This window comes from Erithacus rubecula, assembly GCF_903797595.1.
Source record: "Erithacus rubecula genome assembly, chromosome: 2".
In the NCBI taxonomy this organism is placed as follows: domain Eukaryota; kingdom Metazoa; phylum Chordata; class Aves; order Passeriformes; family Muscicapidae; genus Erithacus; species Erithacus rubecula.
This window is the reverse complement of record NC_136685.1, coordinates 104415071-104429032: the sequence shown is the minus strand read 5'-3', so window position 1 is coordinate 104429032 and position 13962 is coordinate 104415071. Positions and strand designations below refer to the sequence as shown.

Here is a 13962-nt window from a genome sequence, read left to right as displayed (position 1 = left end):
TATCTATTCCAAAATAACATGGAACCTTCACATTCATACTTCTCCTTGCACTGAGACGATGAATTTCCAACAAATCTCCCTAAACCAGTGCTGTGTTAAAAGAAAAGACAGTCCTACATTGATCTAGAAGGTGGTGATGGGAAAATCTCCAAAGAGTGCAAAGGAAGTTTGGAATCTTAAACTGGATTAGCACCCAGCCCACATCTTTACTTTGCTCAAAGCACAAGGACGGCTTTCCAGAGAGAGAAAGCAGCAGCTGCACCAAAGAATTAAATTTAAAATACATTTACTTTCAAAGTGGGTGAAAAATGTCTCTTAACTCCTAATCTTTTATACTCAGGACTTGAGTAAAATGGATGTTCTTTTCTTTTTAGAAGTCATGCAATTCAATGTGATCCTTCCCAGCAGGCTGCATCTGTTTTAAATGTTTGCTTTCAAAATGTGAAACCACTCCCTCCTCCCCCTTAATTTTATCTAGAATAATGAATACTCAATTTGCTTAAATATATTCTGAATAGATGAGCCTCAGAAAACCACAATGTTAATCTGGGACAGTCTTCTGCATCCTTTGGGATACATCACATTTGGGAAATGCCACGGAGAGACTTGGTAGCTACAGTTGGCCCAGGCAACAGCAGTATAAAGGAGGGAGAGGAGCCTGCTGATGTGTGATTTGAGCTGTTTTCTGTGTTTCTTGCTCATCCACCACAGTAAAATCCTCTGAAATGCTTACAACACAGATGAGTGAAGAGGTTCACAGCAAAAGGGACTCAAGCAGACTCCAGGAGCATACCAAGCCTTGCCAAGGAAGGGCAGCATACCCTAAGGAAACTGGGGCCAAGTGTCTGTCTTGGAAAATGCAAATTAATACAGCGAAGTGTTAGGAATGAAGGAAAATCAGAAAGCATATCTCAGGGCAGTGTTACTTTTGGGGGTGGAAGCTGCAAAATTCTGCAATTTCAAAGATAAGAATTTTGCAAGATTTATAAAAAGAGACAGTCCCTGGCAAATCCTACTGAAGATGGGTATATGAAAATAGTACAGCAGACAAAGGTGGAATAGATCTATATTTTTGGATAAATGGTAGACCACCCAAAACTCCAGGGATGATCAGGAATGTTGAAAAGCAGCTTATTGCTACAACTGGCTACAGATGAAGAGCTACCACGCAACTTTTTAGGGAAAGGATTACTCACACTGTGATCATACAGAAACACAGAGCTGGCTGTCAAAGCCAACTCAGAGCTGGAGAGGTAAGTGAGCTAATGGTACCAGCATAACCCCAGTGAGCTGCAATGTCATTCCCAATTGCAGGCAGCAGGGCAGAGACGTGGCAGCTCAGCCAGCTCCTCTGCCCTTCCTGCACAGGCAGCAGGGACATAAAACCCCTGTGACCCTCAGGGACTGGGAAATCATCTTGATGCCTGTGGCTGTAGTGGCTGAACTTTCTGACATTGCAGGAGATTGCTGCTCAGCCAAAATTGCTTTTAAAATGTTAATTTAAATTCAGTGCTGGGAAACACAAAGCCACTCCCACGGCAGGGACAGCAATGTTCACTTTGCAAACACAACAATGCTTCAAATAACTTGGAGATCAGGAAAGAAGTCTTGAAAGCCTCATGAATAGTTCCCTATAAACATCAACTTTAGGGTCTGCAATAATTAAGCTGAAAATATAAAATTAAGAAATGCTATGAGATGGAAAGGGGAAACAAGACCAGCAGATAACTGGATGATTCAGATGTGCTGAAGCACTGACTCTGCTGAGGGTCAGGCTCTGGCTGTGCCTCCCTGGGGCTTTGCTGCAGCTTGTTTAGATGTACTAGCAATTTTTCTATTGACCAGGTGGCTGATCTTGTACATAACTGTAATGCTTGTACAGAGAGTAATAACAGGCAGGTATTCCAAGGAGAATGAAATATGGATGATCACAGTACCAACAGGCAGTGCACAGAATGACAGAGCACGGCACTCCCAAGCAGGGATGCAGATGTCACAGAGAGGGGTGCAGGTGTGGGAAGACAGGAGAGGGGGCACAGGATGGTCCTGGACACCCCCAAAAATGCCTCACCAACAGCCAAAGAAATTCAGACCTTGACAAAACCAGTTTAGGGCTAACAGAATTAGGAGCAAGTATTTAAGATGCTCCACTTACAGCAAAGACAGCTGCGAATGTGCAGATCCTGACTTCAAGAAAAATACATAAAAGCATGCTGGAAAGCATAAATATATTTACTATCCCAGGTGGATCCTAGAGCAGAGTGGAAGAGACCACCAACCTCCACCTCCTGCTTCCACTAGCAGGAAAAATAAAAGCCACCCATCAGCATCACACTCCTCCTGAAGGCAGCACAGGACAATGATGACTCACTGACTTTTTTTCTATAGATGTTTTTAATATTAAGAGCAATCAGGAATTAGAAATGCTTTATTGCAGAAGAGGCATTTTTGAATTTCTAGAAGGGTCAGTAAGGCTAAAGGGGGCTTTGAGTGGACAGTGAGGTGGATTGAGAATGATGATGGTAATCAGTGGCACAGGGTCTAGGTTGGAGGCCTGTCAATAATGGTGTCCCCCAGCATTCTATACTGGGCCCAGTTTAATTTCTTCATCAATGCCTTGGAAAAGGGGTAGAGGACTGACACTTGCTCCACCCTGGTTTATCCCACAGAGCAGTGGGAGGGTGAGAAGAGAAAGGCACAGGTATTAGGATTTTAGGTGTTAGACAACAACTTACTATTAAGAGTTTGTCTGCAAGCAGGACTTTTTATTTTTCTTTTCTTTTTCTATAATAACTGGTTAGGCTAACAATAACCACTTCAAGTGCAACACTGCAGTAGTTAGTGACTTACAAAATATTTAGATTCCTCCACAACCTCACAAGATCTCAAGGGTGATGGCCAGAGGAGCAGAAGAGCAGCAAGTCTGGAGATTTCCTTATTTTTCTAAGCAGGACACAAACCTTATTCCCTGCACTTTGCTTCATTTGTCACAAGGAAAAAAAAAAATCACAGAGTGCAAGAAGAAATAAGAGAAAAGGATTTCTTAACCTCCCAAACCATGACTGACTACACAGGGAGCCATCAGGGACAAGAGGCACACTGCCAATGTGCCAAATATGAAGCTCTCTTTCAGGAGGGTATTTGCAATAGCACTCAAGGACTGAAGCTGGGAGATTAGCTGGCTGTTTTATGTAAGAAAGATTGCTTGAATAATCAGTTTTTCTGATGCTGCCATGTCCTTTTATTTGTTAGTGTGGAGCATAATTGCTTCTTGTAAAGCTGAATGACTTTAAATTAGATGGAAAGATGGTCATTGCAAAGATAATTTTGAACATTCCCTTTCAAAGTTGTAGGTTTAAAAATATGAGTTGAAATGCAACAGAATAATTAATCTGGCAGCAGACACTTAATTTGTCCTTTTTTTGTTTCTTCCTTGCTACATGCTTTAAGTTACCTCAGTATGTTCATGCATGGTAACTAAATAGCAGGAAAATAAATACATTTATCTAATCAATCCCCTACTGGAGCTGAAAGCCTCCAGTACAGTCTAAACCAGTGATTAAGTCCAGATTACATTAAAACAAATTCACCATGTCACTCCTAATACTTCCACTTGGCAACGACCCAAATATTTTTGTTTGCTTTGATCCTCTCTCCAAACACAGACCAATGTCAGACTCACCCTGGCTGGAGGGGCCTCTGTGCTCAGGGGCTGCAGCAGGACCAGGGCAGGTTGTCTGGGGCTTTGTCCAGCTGTGGTTTCAGAACCTCCAAGGGAAGGGACAGGATCTATTTATCATCCACCTACAAACTTTCTACATATAAGGGCTGCTCATAACACTTCTCAAAGCCATGGTTTGATGACTGCAGCAATCAAAATGACTTTTTCTCACCAGCCAGTTGAGCTGAGCATTGGCATCAGACATTTCTCTTCTCTCCATTTCACTCCTCTTTCCAAAATTCCTTCCTCTCCCTACCAAAGGGGTTCCCATCTTCTGGAAAGCACCTACCACCCTGACTGCAGGAGTTCTGCAGTTGGGATTTACGCACCAGGGTACTCAGAAGTGCTTTTTTATCTGGAAATGCAAAGCCACTCTTATTTTAGCAGAGGCTCTGCAGAGCCTGAGGGGTGAGCCCTGCCAGCTGGGAACAGGGAGAAATCTGCCACAAAAAGGATGGAGGAAGCAAAGAGAAGAGACTCCTGTGTGCCACCTTTGATCAGCAAACAACTTCCAGCCACTTGAAAACTTCAGGAGGCTTCAGGGTCATTCCTTCTTCCCCCAGTGTGCTCTGCTCTGCTTTCAGCCTGCAGATGAAGAGCTCTGCTGAGGATGGTGATGCATCCGAGAGAGATTTTAGTAACTGGGGCGGAGGAGAAGAAGCAGCAAGTGGTGAGAGGGGGAGGAAAAGGAGCCTATATAAAGCTGCAAAATTCAAAAACATTAGAAGAGAGAAATGTAAGAGGCAGAGAACAAAGTTCAGGAAATTTTGGAACTGCCAGGTACATTACAGAAGTGAATTGAGACCCAGCCAAACATCAAATCAACACTCATCCCATGGATCAAACTCAAAACCATCCAAGATGTGTCCATCCCATCACCTTTCTCAAATGCACATGGGGATTTGCAGGCCCCCATGGCACAATCCAGCAGTCTCCTGAGGTCTGAAGTTCAAAACAAGTGTTTGAAGAACTGGGGTCAATACTGAATTACAGGACAATGCACTGGGTGTCTCCAGCAAAGCACCAAGCTCTACAACAGTTTCTGCTTTTCAAATTGCACCAAAAGAACTGAAACATCATAACATCTTCCAACATTCAGAAATATAAAACTGGGCACAAACTTAACTGTGGGAGCTGATAGATCCAGGAGCCCTTCCTGTAAGAACACTCCATGGTTCTGGGGACTCCTGCCTTGCTCAGTCAAGGCCCTCCCAGTTTGCACCAGCAGGTACTTGTGGTGGGTTCAGACATAATAAATGCAGAAACAACTGCTGCTCAGTCATGTGTATGAAACAACACACATAATTAGAGCTGCCTGTATATGCAAAGGCTCAAAATTAAAAGTCAGCAACTTCTAGTGCTACTTTGTGATTTTGGCAGGTTTCACTTTCCCACTTGGCATCCTTACAACATCTTTGGTAAAAGCTAAGATAACAGTCTTGATCATCGAGCACTTGTTTTCTGTAAACACTCATGTGCATACATCAGATAAATAATCCAGTACCTGCTGAACATTTCATCTCTCCATGGCTGTGCAGAGCATGTACCCAAGTCCTGCAGGGCCCTCAGTCCCTGCATCCCACCCACCCCAGAGCCTGCTACATGCTGGCTCATCATTCGTGCTAGCAGCTTGTTTTCTCAGCCACTCACACACAGTTTGCTTCCAAGGCTGGCTTCTGCTGGCACAGAGCCCTAAAATGTCTTCCCAAACACATACACTACTGCTAGGAAAGCCATTGTGACAGATAATAGTGCTCATGCCAAGTGCAAATCATCTTTAACTCTTAACTGAGCAAAACTCAGTTTGTTTTCTGCCATTCTGAAACACAACTAATCACAGGTTTCCAATGTCTGCCTTTGAGAGGGAAAGGCGTAGGGGGAATCTCTCCTGCATTCATTAAGGCACAAATATACACACCTCTGCTTAAATCAATTTGACTGTTTATGCTAAGCTAGACAGGTTCCTCCTTTGATGGCTTACCCTCTCACTTGTCCCAAAGTCAAATCTACATTAGCTTTCTGTTTTCACTGTCAGAATTCTGCAACAAACTCTCCCAGAAGCTGTGCCACCCATCCCAAACTTCAATCCAACTCAGGTCAGTCCAGGCACAACTGATTTTGCACGTAATTTCCCAAGAATCTCCTTCTCTGGAGCAGTACAGCACTAATGGGAATCAATACTCTACAACTCTTCAGGAAAAGTACAAGCTACTTAGAACTCTTAATTAACACAAAAGAATCACAGCTCAAATCCCCTCCTCCCAGGCTCTCCCACCAAGGGATCTGCTCCCCATCATACACCAAAGACCTGCTGCTGCTCACTTGCAAATTCAGAACTATCAGCTTTCTACAGGAACCTGACCTGAACCAAAGTCTCCTCAGAATAAGAGATGGAGAGCAATTTCAAACCACATGCGATTACAAATACCAGTAAAAGTTAAATTCCCATTTCCACGTGAAACACCCATTTCAATTAAAATAACTGGGGAAAAAAAGCATGGCCTTTATATGGCCTCACTACAGACAGCAGCAAAGATTTACTGGCACAGGACAGTAGTGAAGTCTTCTCCTTCTAAAATTTTATTGCTCTTACATAATATGCTATCATGCATTTACCAGCACACTGTGAAGCACTGTCATAAATATTTAACAGTGATGACAAAGTAAGAGAGGTGTCTGTGCCTCCTGGGTTTCTGGTTTTTGCTGCTTGCTCCTCTGGGCTCACTGTGAGGGAAGAAGTGATGTGCAGAAAATAAAAGTGCTACATGTGAACCAAACCAGATGCATGTACCTGATGTCCAGTAAAGCAAAAGGGACTTCAGCTTGCTACTAAAAGGTTTTTTCTACACCAGGGTTTCTTCTGTCACGATGGCCAAGCTTGTCACCAGGCAGGCTCCCCTCCCCACACTTGCCTGGCTGCATTAGTTATTACATTTGATAGCTTTATAGCATTATTTGAAGCTTGCTATTTACCCAGTTACACAAGGCCCAGAGGCTTAGAGCTCGCTCTCTGCCTGGGCTGCAAATCTCTGCAACTACCTCCAAAATAGCCCAGATTTTATGACCCATTAGGCTTAATGATAAATCCTTGGATTTATGTTCTGGGCTAGTGAGTGATGAGAGATCAAGGGCTAAGCTTTGATTTATCTATGGGCCAAGGGAGATGGTTATTTCTATAATTTTATTTTTCACGTTATTTGCTGTAATGACTTCAAGGCTTTGCTATGACATCATGGCAATTTTTACTGTTATCTACATCAAAATAACTACTGTACTTAGTCCTTTCACTTGTATTTCCTCTCCCAGCAGCATGGGAACACTGCTGGAGCAGTTTTCCATCCCTTGCCCAGCCAGAGCAGTAAAACCTGCTACAGATGCTAACTCCAGAACCTCCTGGTGCATGAAAGGCAATGGTTTGCAACTTGCAAATACTGCTGGAGGTGGGGCAATGGTCTGGGAATTATTAAGACTGCTCTGCTTTGAACCAGTTTTGTACATCTGTGGTGATTTACATGCAATGCCAATGGTGACTGGAGGGGAGATAAATTTTGCTTCATAGTGGTTTAAATCCAGAACCACAAAAGAGCAGCCAATACTTTGGAGAGATAGTACTCTCAGCAGGTCCAGTATCTGCATTGATCATAAATCTCCTGTTTTAACAGTTTCTCTGAAAACCCCAGGCCTTTGGAACCTGGGGGAACTCAAGAAAACATCCAATTTTCTCTCCAAATCTACTTTAAAAGAAATAAAGAGAAAATTAAATGCCCTTGTTATAGGCAAAAGTCTTGAGAAATGGCCTATAAGGACTACAAATGTTCGTGCAACTCAAGAGTTTCACACTTGCCTGGCTTTAACAGGCTCATCACAAAGGCAGGCACAGACTTTTTAGAGCTGGTTACTGGTTCAGCAAGGACAGGTGAGTGCACCATGGAATGCCAGGGTGAGAGACTTAAAAGGTTAAGGAATATCATGATACTACAATCACACCTCCAAGTCATTTTCTTCAAAGATTGTTAGATCTATTTGACCATGCTGTACAGGTACATGAGGACTACTTGAGTAGTACTGAAAAAGGACAGAAAAAGTAAATATTAAAGTGCAAATTTTGAGCAGCTCAAATTTACAGAGAAACAGATGCCTCATATAATAAAGGGAACTTGTCAGGGGAACGGAGCATTATCCAATATCTGTCTTGATTGACAGCTTGACAGCCTTTCACCCATTTAAAAAAAAAAAATCTTTAAAAAGCATTAGTAGCAATTATCACCAATCTTCCTATTAAGGAAATTTTCCATGGAAAAATAGCTGCAGTTTAATTTCTAGCTAAATCAGGACAGTCAGATCAATACCAGAGCAAAGTAAACAGGCATGGAATAAAAATGGCAAAAGTTATGGAACAAAACCACACAAAACCCCTTTAATCCTCAGATGAGCATCTCTCTTAAGAAGCAGCATCAGGTTGTTGAGCAAAAAACAACCCACAAAAAACCAAAAAAAACCTAACATACTGTAGACCAAGTCCTACCAGATGCTGAGAAAAAAGTCAAAATGCATCTTCAAACAGAAGTTTATAATAAATGTGAGCCACTGAGCTTCCAGATTTTTCCCATTACACACACAACGCCAGGGATCCACTGCACTGATGAGGTCCAAATTCAGACTGGACTGCCCAAGAAAGAAACCCTGGCTTTAACTTGAGTTCATGAGAAGAGAAGGCAACAGGGTATCCTAACTGGACCTTCCAGTATCTGAAGGCAGCCTATAAAAAAGATGAAGAGAGACTATTTACAAGGGCATGGAATGAGAGGACAAGGGGACTGGCTTCAAAGTGAGTAGGTTTAGATTAATTGTTAGGAAGAAATTCTTCCCTGTGAGGGTGGTGGGGCACTGGCACAGATTGCCCAGAGAAGCTGTGGATGCCCCATCCCTGGAGGTGTTAAAGGCCAGGCTGGATGGAGCTCTGAGCAAACTGGGATAGTGGGAGGTGTTCCTGCCCACAGCAGGGGAGGTGGAACAAGATGATCTTTAAGGTCCCTTCCAATCCAGGTCATTCTATGATTCTATTCTGTGTTTCATTATAGCTAATATTTGTCTTGGAAGAAAGCAGCCCCTGCTGATGGGCAACACATTCCATACTCCACTCCCCAAAAAGAAAAAACATCAATTTATTGTTAGCCTGTTAAGAGACTGTAAGTCACTTTTCAGCTAGCAATGCTCTGAACCAGTGTTTAAATTATTCACCTCATGCCATGTACTTCTTAAGTACTTGAAAAAGCCCTACATAGTCTCCCTGTGAATACTGACAGTGCTAAGAGTTGGTCCTCAAAGAGACTGGGTAGAGAAAGCACAGATGTGGGATGGATGTTGCATTTTCAGTAGTTTCTGCCCTGTATCTCTAATAACAGAAAATAACAGACATGCCTGAGTCCCTCCTAAAAGCCTCAGTAAAGCACTTTCCTTGCTCTCCAGAACCAAGACTCAACTCTCATCTCCATCCAAGTGAAGGCTTCTTCTGCCTCACCCCTAGGAATAAACCCTCCGTGGCACTCAGGCACATGGTTTTGCACGTGTTTCCCCAGGCAGTCTTTAGGGTATGGATTACACCATCTGCTTTAAACTGAGCCCTGTCATCAATACTCTATTTTGGCAGGAGAGCTACTGGCAGTAACCACTTTCCTTCACTGCCAACCCCTCCCTGACTTCCAGCAGGACAGGACTCTTTCCATCCAGCCACACGACTGTAATAACAGACATCCATACACAGGATTTTTCTAATTTGTTTGTTTCTACTTCTCATCCTTCATTTACTGTCCTAAAAATGTCAGAACAGAGAGCAGAACTTAAAAGGCAATCACCACCTGCAAGTACTGTAGCAACACAAAACTATTTTGGCAGTCAGGCCTTTCTCAAAACACGCTGACGGGGCATATATCCCACGTGCTGGGAAGATGCAACACAGTCCCCAGCTTTTGGCTGCTTCATTTCAAGCTTCTGCATAAAAATGGGAGCACCCTTTCTACTTCCTAGGTTTTCTCAGCAGCCAATGGCTTAGATTGCCTTAGCACCAGAGCACTTTCCACTATCACACTATAAAATCCATGCCCAGTAATGGTGCTGTCCCAAACCCCGTGGCACATCCCATGACACAGATGGTGCCTCCCAATCAGCCACCCCACTAACAGCACCGTGCTCCACAAACTTCTTTAGCATTCCAGCCTCAGCTGCAGCTCAGCCATGGAATTCTCTGCCCTTTGATTATTTTCTCCTTCTGACAAAGCTTAAATAGAAGTTCTGTTCTTTGGAAAGGAAGAGTTCAGTGTGTGCAACAGAGACAAATTCATGTAGCATTATTCTTTCCTGCATGCTTCAAAATCTGGGATAGAGGCACAGCTCAGGGCACATTTACTTTGTTCTCATCTCACTCTCAGGGAAACCTTCCTACTTCTTCAGCCTAGAAAATCACCCTTTGCTATAAAACACAAAACCAAATACCCTCCAAATCCAAATGAGCTATGCTACAAATCTGTTGCCTTTGGGGTCTTTAAATGCAACTAAGAGACAAGTTTAATACATGCAAACCCAGCTTTCTGTGGCCTTAGCAGGATTTGGTTGAAAAAGCAAACAATTTAAACATTCTGACAGTTTACTTGCATTTCATGAAGTGTCTGGCAACAACCCTTTTGAACTTTACCTCATTTCTATGTCCTTCATTGTATCTTAAGAGCCCTTTTATGACTATTGTGCAAAAGCTGCATCAAAAATCTTAAGTTTATTTATTTACATGGCCCAAACAAAACAACATTACATTAAGAACTGCTTTCACAATCCTGTAAAGTACAAAAAGCCTCCTAGGATGGATCAAGCCTCTCCAGCTTAGAACTGGAGAGTTCTGCACCTTTGGAAAAAATTAAAACTAAACACCTAAGGTGCTTTTCAAAAGCAATTATCATAATCCCTGCTGTTACCCAGAGGGAAGCAGAGGCACGCAGAGGTTAAATAACTTCTTGGAGGTGGCTCAGTGAGCAGCACAGCCGGGATTAGAGCCACGGTGCCTCCTGACTCCAGGCTCAGCCCAGCACCTTAAATAGCTGCAGTGCAAGTCATTAGCTCAGTCCTCTGAGCATGCATCTAGCTTGGGGAACTGGAAAGCTGGAGTTCAACTTAGTAATACAAAACTTCCTATGGAGAATCCCTAGAAAAAAGCCTTAAATTTTAACAGCTCTAACGTGACCAACCTCTATGAAAAAGTGCTGGGCAGATTTTACTGCCACCAGTTTGGGACGAGTGAATTATTCACACGCAGCAGAGCGCATCATAATAAAAGGTTTATAGGGGCTATCACCAGGATCATTCTTGTGACATTTATTCATTCCAGTTTCTGTTTGCTGGCATTTCTTTTGTCCTCCCCTTTGTCACCAGGATTCTCTCCACACTTCCCTTTGTGAGGTACCTTAACTTTTAAAACAACAACATTTCTGCTAAGACAGCGGTTTCGTGACACGGCACATTTTTGTTTACATTGTTATTTTGCATTTTTGTGTACTTCTTCAGGGGTTGCTGACACATGTGATTTTCCCCCATCAGAGGTGACTGTGTATGTCTACTTCCACTATTCCCTTGCCTACAGCTGCAGTATCTCTTTTATTTCTTTAGCTGCCTCCAGCAGAGAACAATAAATCTAAAACACAGTCAAAAAAAGGACAGTCAGAAAAAGGAAAAAAAAAAATCTCCAGTGCTATTTTTGGCATCTAAGTTCTTTAGCTTAACCTATTTTTGGAAGAGCATCTTTGTTCAGCAAAATCAGAACTCCCAGCCCTGTGACACCAGGGCAGCGTGTCCTGCTGCAGGCAGAGCCGTTTGCTGGCGGCAACCTCTAACGTTAGAGCAAAGCCAGGAGAGCCCAGAAGGAAAATGATGGGAGACAGGACTTCACTTCCACTCTCATCACTCTGTGCCCCCGAGCGAGTCACACCGCCCCTCTCCGGCCGTGCTCACGCCGGCACACGGCATATGCACAAACAGGATGGGTGCACCCTGTGCCCTGAGCCCCACTGGCTGAAAACAAGGCTTGCTACCAGCCCTCACAGCCTCCAGCCCTTCCAGGACCCCAGCTTTGGTGGTTCATCAAGTGTAAACGTTAACTGGTTTCTACAGCTCGTGTTTAAATAAAAGCTTTGCTTAGGAGATAAGGAAGGTTGCAAATGGGAGACAGCAGCACTGAAGAGCTAAACTTGATTCATATATTTCTGCTTTGATTTCAAAAGATATTCCATCTCTGTGCCTGAAACAGTTATTACATTTGTACTTCTGCCAGATGCACCTTCCAAAAGTGGCAGCATTCTCATATGGCCCAGAAAAGAAAAAGAAGTTGGAAAAGATGCAAAATAGCTGACTTGGTATGTTGTGGCTGGCTCTGCATGACGCAATGGGAGCACACACTTCTCACATCACTGCATTCACAGGCAGCGCTCAGAAAGGGATAATCTTTGAACCCTCTAAGGCACAAGACTTGGTTTAAAACTGGAGCTTTGTGCCAGAGCTTTTAACAGGCACAGCTGAACCACAAGAGATCCAGATACTGTGGCTGGTCTTAGACCAGAAGCTTTGGCCACAGTCCTGTCCTCTGAGTTGCTTCTCTCCAGGAAAAAAAACAAAACAAACCATCAAAACTAACATTTAATTGCAGAGAAAATACGTTGTTGTGTTTGTTAGAGGGATGGACCTCCAAATGTAACACTGAGTCCTCCTGGGCTCAGTGACATGCAGGCTGAAACACCCGCACTAACAGCCAAGTCCCCAGTGAATCTCTGTGGCTTAATGGATTAAAGACTTAATTAGAGTTACCTGAACATTAAACACCACTGAAGTGCTCTGAAATTTGCTCTAAATGGGTGTGGGGGGTGTTGTCTTTTGAACGGACTCAGAACTAACCAGGGTTTTGTGCACAGCTGTTAATGGTTTTGAATCATTCCACTTCTCAACTTTTTCCCTGATAATAAAGCAAATGCAGCTGTGCATCAGGCAGTGCTCTGGCACACCTCAGCACTAATCACAGCTGAATTTAATGGGGGCAAATTCTCTTCAATATGTCAAGCTTTGTATCTAGAAAGAAAGAAGGTGAAGCTCCAACTGAGCAAGACACAAACCTGTATCACATACTGGATAAGCTACAAGGGAAGATTCCATCAAAACCAAAGCACTATTGGTCATGCCATCCATTTTTTAAAGCAAATAGTTGTTTAAAACACATTTCTGGTTTCAAGTTGCTATTGAGAGTAGCAAGACCCTGTGTTTAAGAGAGTAGAATTAATGGTAACAATAAAGAGTATAGCAGTAAGATGGCAGAAAGTGCAGGCCCTACAGGTGTGAGAGTATCAACCACCTGCAGTCTCCATCATTTTTTTATGGTTTCACCTGGCTGCAATCACATACCATTCCATCCTGACAACAGAGGTTTTGCTCAGCTTTCACCAAAACCTGGGGAAACCTGGCCAAACCCTGCAGCAGATCCAACAAACAGACTTCAGCAAGGAGCAAAGCAGAGACAGCCCCAAAAACGCCTCCAGGATGGCCAAGCAGCATCCTGAGTCAGCGATGCTAATGCCAGGAGATGGATATCCCAAGGAGGTATTTAAAAGAAAGGTTTTGTTTGAGATTTATGATTCTAAACCCCTTCAGCTGCTGTACCCACACGCAGCTGTTGGCAGTTTCGGCACATGCCACACGGCAGACCTGTGTTTGTAGCTGCTGCAAAGTAAACCGGTAAAACCAGAGCCAGTCTATGTATTTGAACAAGCAGATGCCAAACACCTCAGATTCCTAACTGGAGCAGCTTCAAAGCAGGAAAAGCATTTAAGTGTCAAATGTGAGGGTGATCAGAGAGAAGAAGCAGAGATGCAGGCGCTGTTCTGCTCCATCTTTTCAGTTCTTTTTTCCATACATCCCTGAAGCAGCTGACACCTGTACCCCTGATAGATCTGTGCCAGCAGCACCTCTTGGGCTTCTGCCACACGAGCTGGAGCTCTCCACGAACTCTGCTATAAACCCAAACTGCGTGCTCCAGCTGATGTCAATGAGAACAGTTTGTATCCACTATTTCAGTAGCAAATCTGGGCTCAGAAGTGACACCTATGAGGTGAAGCAAAAGTTCAGACTTGTCATTAACTACCATGAGAAGTTTGTTCTCAGCTGACTGACAGCAGGAGTTAACACGGGGGAGCAAATTTCTTACATAACATTGT

The 13962-nt window shown here is 43.3% G+C and overlaps 1 protein-coding gene across 8 annotated transcripts in view; it reads right to left on the bottom strand.

The window, feature by feature from the left end:
* Window positions 1-13962, bottom strand: part of PAK5 (p21 (RAC1) activated kinase 5) — a 155986-nt gene that overhangs the window by 65636 nt on the left and 76388 nt on the right. The window lies entirely within an intron of this gene.